At 42.9% G+C, this 6,259-nt stretch overlaps 1 pseudogene across 1 annotated transcript; it reads right to left on the reverse strand.

Annotated features, from left to right (window-relative positions):
• Positions 1-549: 549 nt before the first annotated feature.
• On the reverse strand, positions 550-1,693 carry LOC311341028 (G-protein coupled receptor 4-like; annotated as a pseudogene). Its single transcript has 2 exons — positions 1,334-1,693; positions 550-1,085 (listed from the first exon to the last, which is right to left on the reverse strand). The product of its transcript is annotated as a G-protein coupled receptor 4-like (transcript).
• Between the last annotated feature and the right edge of the window lie 4,566 nt (positions 1,694-6,259).

The following is a 6,259-nucleotide window of genomic DNA, read 5'->3' on the forward strand; positions in this document are numbered from 1 at the left end:
CTAACCATTAGCGTTAATTTGCATGAGTAATGATTGGCTAAGCTGTTCATTAGCATCATACAAACAAGCTGTTGCCTGAGGCAACAGAACCTCTTTCAAAGGTTCTGCCTCAGGAATTTCTGGGACTGATACAAAACGGAAGATAACTCATGTGGGAGGAGGGCTTGGGGCACCATAGCTACATTTTCCATGGGAGACAGAATGAACATTCTGGAGAGGAGAGAGAAGAGGAGAACCTCTTGACTTCAAAGAGGTTCTTTCCATAGCTCCAAATGTCGGACCTGGTAGGGAGGCAGAAGTAGGAAGTGGATTCAGTGAGAACTGGATTTTTAGGAAGTGTGTTCCGTGTCAAGGTGATTCTACTAAAGGAAACAGATTTCAAATGAAGTGGATCCGGGAGGAAGTCTACTATACTGAAGTGTATACCAGAGAAATGGCTTCCAGGTGGAGTAGATCCCAGAGGAAGTGCATCGCTCAGGAAGCGGACCCCAAAGCAAGTGATTTGTAGACTAAGTGGATCCCAGAGGAAGTGGATCCCAAGGAGCTCCCTCAGACCTCCCACCGGCAGCAGCAGCAGCCGCCACTGCCATTGTCCTTCATGTCCATCTTGGTGATGTAGAGCAGGGGTTCGACAGTGCTGCTCACGTCCATGAGGGAGAAGACGCTGGGGTTCACCCAACAGTGGAACTCCACGAAGGAGAAGTAGGACGCAAAGGGTAGCAGGGCCACCGGCGGCAGGTAGTTGAACACGATGATGCCCAGGATGATCAGCACCATCCTGAAGGCCCTCTTCTTCACCGGGTGCATCTCCTCCTTGTCCTTCCCATCTCCTTGCCCGCCACAGAGTGCCGCAGCACCCAGAGGATGGAGACGTTGCAGAACACCATGATGATGAAGGCAATGAGGACGAGGCCGCTGAAGACCTGGGCGGCGCTCACCACCTTCATCAGACTCTTGGTGATGCCGTAGCCCAGCAACAGGCCCCAGACCACCAGGGAGACGCCCACCCAGATTCTGTTATCACGGACACGGGTGAACAGCACCAGGTGGACCACGGCCATGTAGCGGTCCAGGCAGATGCACATCTGGGGACAGGTTCATTCATTTATTGCATGGCTGACACAGAAACAAGGCTCAGCCATGTTACTTTGCTACAAGCCACACTTACTGTATACAGTAAGCCGGAAGCAATACCTACTGCGCAGCACTCGATAAACATACAACCACTAACCTATGGAACCACTATGGAACCAGTAAACTTTGCAACTTTGTTAGTTGCATGGTCACCAAACGATTTCCTGTCAATCAAAACTTCTTGTCACTCAGGACTCACCAGGAAAAAGGTTGCAAAGTCTTTGATGCCGTATGCAAAGCGCTGGAACTTCAGTATCTTTGGGTTGCCGAGGTAGAGCCGGTTGGCCATCTCGATGGGCGTCATCAGGCAGAAGAAGGCGTCCAAGATGGCCAGGTTGAAGAAGAATGTGTCGGACGTGGTGGCGTCGCTTTTTTTGTGGACGATCTGCCACAAGACCAGCAGGTTGCAGGGCGTGCCCACCAGCAGGTTGAGCACCTTGACTCCATAGTAGAAGAGGAAGCTGTAGGGCGCCGGCGCGCACGCCTCATGATCGTACCACAGCAGGGGACCGGGCAGAGGCGTGGAGTTGGTGTAGGCCTCTGCGGTGGAGTTCAGCATGGCAAATGCAGGGAGGGGAGACGTTCGGAGGCGCGAGATGGGGGTTATAGGAGCTGTGATAACATAGAGGAGAAGGAGCAGGGGGAAGACACATGAAAGGTGTTTTTTCTTCATCACTCAATTCAAAAATATGAACGAACCGCAGTAACAGATTTTTCTTCCTGTGCGTTCCTAGCGGAATGAAGAAATCAAGCATAGTGCCAGATCCGGCCGGACGATTATCCGTAACCCTCCAGATGGGGACTGGCACCTATTTGATTGGATCACCTCCTTGGTCACTATCAACATCTGTAAGAAACATTTTGTGAAAGATTTTATGTTATCTGTTCTCTCATTCTTTAACTTTGGATTGAAGTTTCTTGTAAATCCCTTGTTTGCCTATTTTGGATGCATTTTTAATCAGATTACAAAAGAGAGCGAGAGAGACGTCAATCACTCTGGTCAGTGTTGCAATAGAGTCGACATTTTCACATTGATGAATGTTGTAAAGAAAGAAAGAAAAGCGAAAGCTCACAGCGGGTATCTTTTCTTAGTTAGCTAGTATGAGGGTAGCCTACAAATAAGGTGGTTGAAGATTGTGCAAAGCTTTGATGAAATTGCGTTATTGCAATATACATGTTCTATTCATGCTGATTACATTACCAACCCTTAACTATGTGAGAAAGAGCCTTCATTTACCTTCATTTAAACTCATGTTCATAATTAAAACCCTTCTTTATTAAAAACAAACCACTTGCCGAAAACTCTCAGCTCTATGGCCAACAACAAACCAGTGGGAGCACCACCATGAAACACAAAGTCCTGGAAGAAACCTAAAACATTGGATAAAGAAAATCATTAGAACACTTTTTAATTTTAGAAATATAAGAAGGGAATGCTCTGTGCACCACCGGATTTACAAATGAAGCACTCAAATTGAAGTGTTCTGTTTGACCTCTTGACATCAACCATTAAAGCCTTTCCAATTACCAAGACCCTCATGGCAATACCTAAGTCTATCGAGACAATATATTTTAACACCCACGACATCACTTGTACATTGTGGGCCTACATTATTGTACATACATTATTGTAAAAACTGTTAAAAAAAAATTGTCTCAAATGTATTGTCTTAGAGATGATTGTTGTCGGATTACATCAGTAGACCTACAAGAGACAAAGATAAAATAGATGCCCATTACCTTGACAACGTACTTGGTGTCCAAAACTCGGCTACTCCAAGCGTTCTTCAAGCAGTCCTCCTGTCACCAAACTCATGGAATGATGCCCTTCTCGTGGGGGCCGGGGACTTTTATCAGGGTTCCCAGGTGACAAGGCTGGGATCCATTACAGGAAGGACCTGCTCAGCCAATGGGGAGCTGAGACACCAAAGCAAACGTGCTGAATAGTTTACATGACTACAGTGAGGCCTTTATGTTTGATAAACACGTCTCTACAGTCAGGCATTCACCTTTCCACAAACGGGATTCCTGCCGGACAGTAATAATCTATAGATGGTTCAAGTATTGGCTGATGTTATATTTGGACCATAGTTTGATGAAGGCTTACGTGCATACAGGCTGACGCTACGTTACACTGTGCCTGTTAGAATGCTTGCTTATTCCCGCTCACCGCAGCCCGCGGCGAGATTGACCTCACTGATGCAAGCATAAAGAGGTGATGCAAGCAGACCAGCAAGGCAACAATGAGAAATTCAGCGTATGAAGTTACTAATGAACATTGTACATAACCTACAAGTCATGTTCCAGAAAAACACCAGAATGTTCCCCATATTCATTCTAATGGATATTTTTGGAACGGCTGATGTTGATTTGGGGATGCCGATTTCTGTGGGTACCTTTGTAAGGGGTATACTTAGTGCTAGGTGCTAGTGCTATGCAGCTGAAGCAGCATATTTATTTTTTGTAACTGCTGATGCAATCCATTGGGTTTCTATCCTCAAAAGGGAATTATCTGTGAGTAAAAACATTCAGTATTTTTCTGTAACAATTGTTTCATATAGATTTTTATTTCATCTGTTATGTTAATTCCTGAATACTTGATTTCACTGCAATAGAGTTGAATACTTTCCTTTTTTACGTCTCACAAACTAACACATACCTGCAGAATCCTTACTCGTATGTGGAAATATGTATTTGGTTATGTTGATTACGTTCATGTATAAATGTACAATTGTATAAATAATCGGTGAGAAGTATTCACATTCTTTATTTCTACTTATTGCAGTTTTACACTTTTCTACATAAATCACTTCAGAGTATCCAAACGGACAGAGAATGTTTTTGGTGGGAGTTTAGCTGGCTGTGCAGACGGTATAAGCCTCCTCATAATCTCTACTTTTCACTGTGCTAAAATTGTTCATGACAGTTATGGTGTTGGTATCAAGCTTGAAACCAAGTCCTTAATGTGTCTTTCTTGTATCATTGTCATTTGATCAGGTTTGCTTATTCAAGACAAATTCCAAATCCCAGTCAATTTACTGTAATAATCGATTAAGCCAAATACAAATAATTTAATTCCATTTTTAATTAATTAAAAAATGTACATAACATGTAAAATATATGTACAGTAACTATGAATAATGATACAGTTTGTGTAGGTTGTTGCTTATGTGAAATGGATGAAATCAATCAGATAGACACGATGTCTCTCAGATTAAAGAATTTAGATTGAACTGAAAAAATGTAATGAGTGTGTGTGTGTGTGTGTGTGTGTGTGTGTGTACACACGTGTGTAAGTGTGTAAGTGTGTAAATATGTGTACATGCATGCATGTTTGTGTGTGTAATGTCAAAATAACCTGTCACAAAAAGGTGGAATTATCACGTCTGATTGCATAATGAGCTTGACAGTAATAGTTTCCTCCAAGCTCAGATGTGATATCAGTGATAGTGAAGTTCTGTCCTGATTGTCCCACTGAGTCTCCATGTTCCTTGAACCAGGTGTAGTTAGCTGCTGGGTTGGTATCACTGCTGAGTCACTGAGCTGCCCTCCTCTATTTTCCCAGAGGGACTCACGGTCACCGAGGGGATCGTTTGAGCGTCTGTTATGAACACAAATGATTAAGATTCATCAGTCTACAGATAAAGAATATTGTTACTACTTAGGCATACAGCAATACATGAATACCAGCTCAACATTGTGAAGACCAGACATACCAAAGATACATATTGGAAAACACAAATTTTGAGCTCACACTGGACATCTATGAATCACGAGTAAGAGCCCAGATGACCATATTATGGTACGTTCCTCTTCTGACTGAGGGGAAGTTTGACTTGTTTCCCAGAGCATAGTTTGGTTGTTCTTGACCAGGTGTTAGCTGCTGAGTTGGAATCTCTGCTACAGCTTAAAGTCACTGAGCTGCCCTCCTCTATTCCTCCAGAGAGACTTGATATCACAGATGTGTGTTTAGGCCCATCTACAGGTCACCTAAAAACATGGAAACACATAATTTATATGACTGATAAGGTTAAAGTTTAAGATATTTTGTACATCTAAAATATGATGTCAAATGATAATGCTTATCAAGGCCTGATGACACTAATTGGCCGACAGACAGCTCCCAGATTGAACAGGGGGTTGGCCAATGGTGGAGGAACAGCCAATGGCGTGACACCTACAGAGAACGAGAGGGGAGACACAGGAAAACACAAGGAGAACAACCACACACCTAACAATGATCATTGAAACCAACATGTTGCAGCAGCTAGTGATAGTGCTGTCCTCGGTTTCTTGTGACAATCCCTGTTCTGGTGGCCTATTCTTGGCTGGAACTATCCCTTGAAATGTCACTGTTAAACAAATAGGATCTTTCAAATTATGAAAATAATGCCTGCCTGTTATCCATCCTTGCCTGTCCACCTCCTGTTTGCTCCTGTTTGTTCCCTACTGCTCTCGTCCTCCCTGCAACAATTTAATTCAACCTCCTTTGTCTCCTTTGAGCTTTGGTTCCTCCCATTCAATCATAACAAACGGTAAACGGTCATCATCACTTACCCAAATTAAAAATATGATTTCATAGTTCCGTTTTGTTACATATAAATCAGTCCGATGTCTTCATATATATAGCCTATATATTATTGTGGCGATCACGGCTATGGACGTGTGTGATGTGTTTAAATAAAGGAAACTCTCTGGGTTGTGCAGTGTATGGGGCATTTTTTTTCATAAATATTTTTCTGAATAAAATGACTGGGTTTTGGGAGTGGGGGCTTAGAGGGGGCTCAGCCTTTTTTCAGGGGAAGCTTAACCCCCGCTAGCCCCGCACCGTCGCTGTGCCTTTTGTAATCATCTTATATTTTGTGATTATAATCAAATGGGGAAGTGTAATCCAAAATTCACACACACAAACACACACACACACACACACACACACACACACACACACACACAAATACTGGAAGGCAAAAATATTACAAATAATTTACAGAGCAACAGAAAACATAAATGAATTGAGGATTTCACTCCAAAACGTCCTCTTGCTCTCATATGAAGCTCCACCAGATATGTGACAGAAACAAGAAATAGCTGTCATTTTCTAAATAATAAATAGTAGGCCTACTTA

This window comes from Micromesistius poutassou (assembly GCF_964030765.1).
Source record: "Micromesistius poutassou genome assembly, chromosome: 3".
NCBI lineage: Eukaryota > Metazoa > Chordata > Actinopteri > Gadiformes > Gadidae > Micromesistius > Micromesistius poutassou.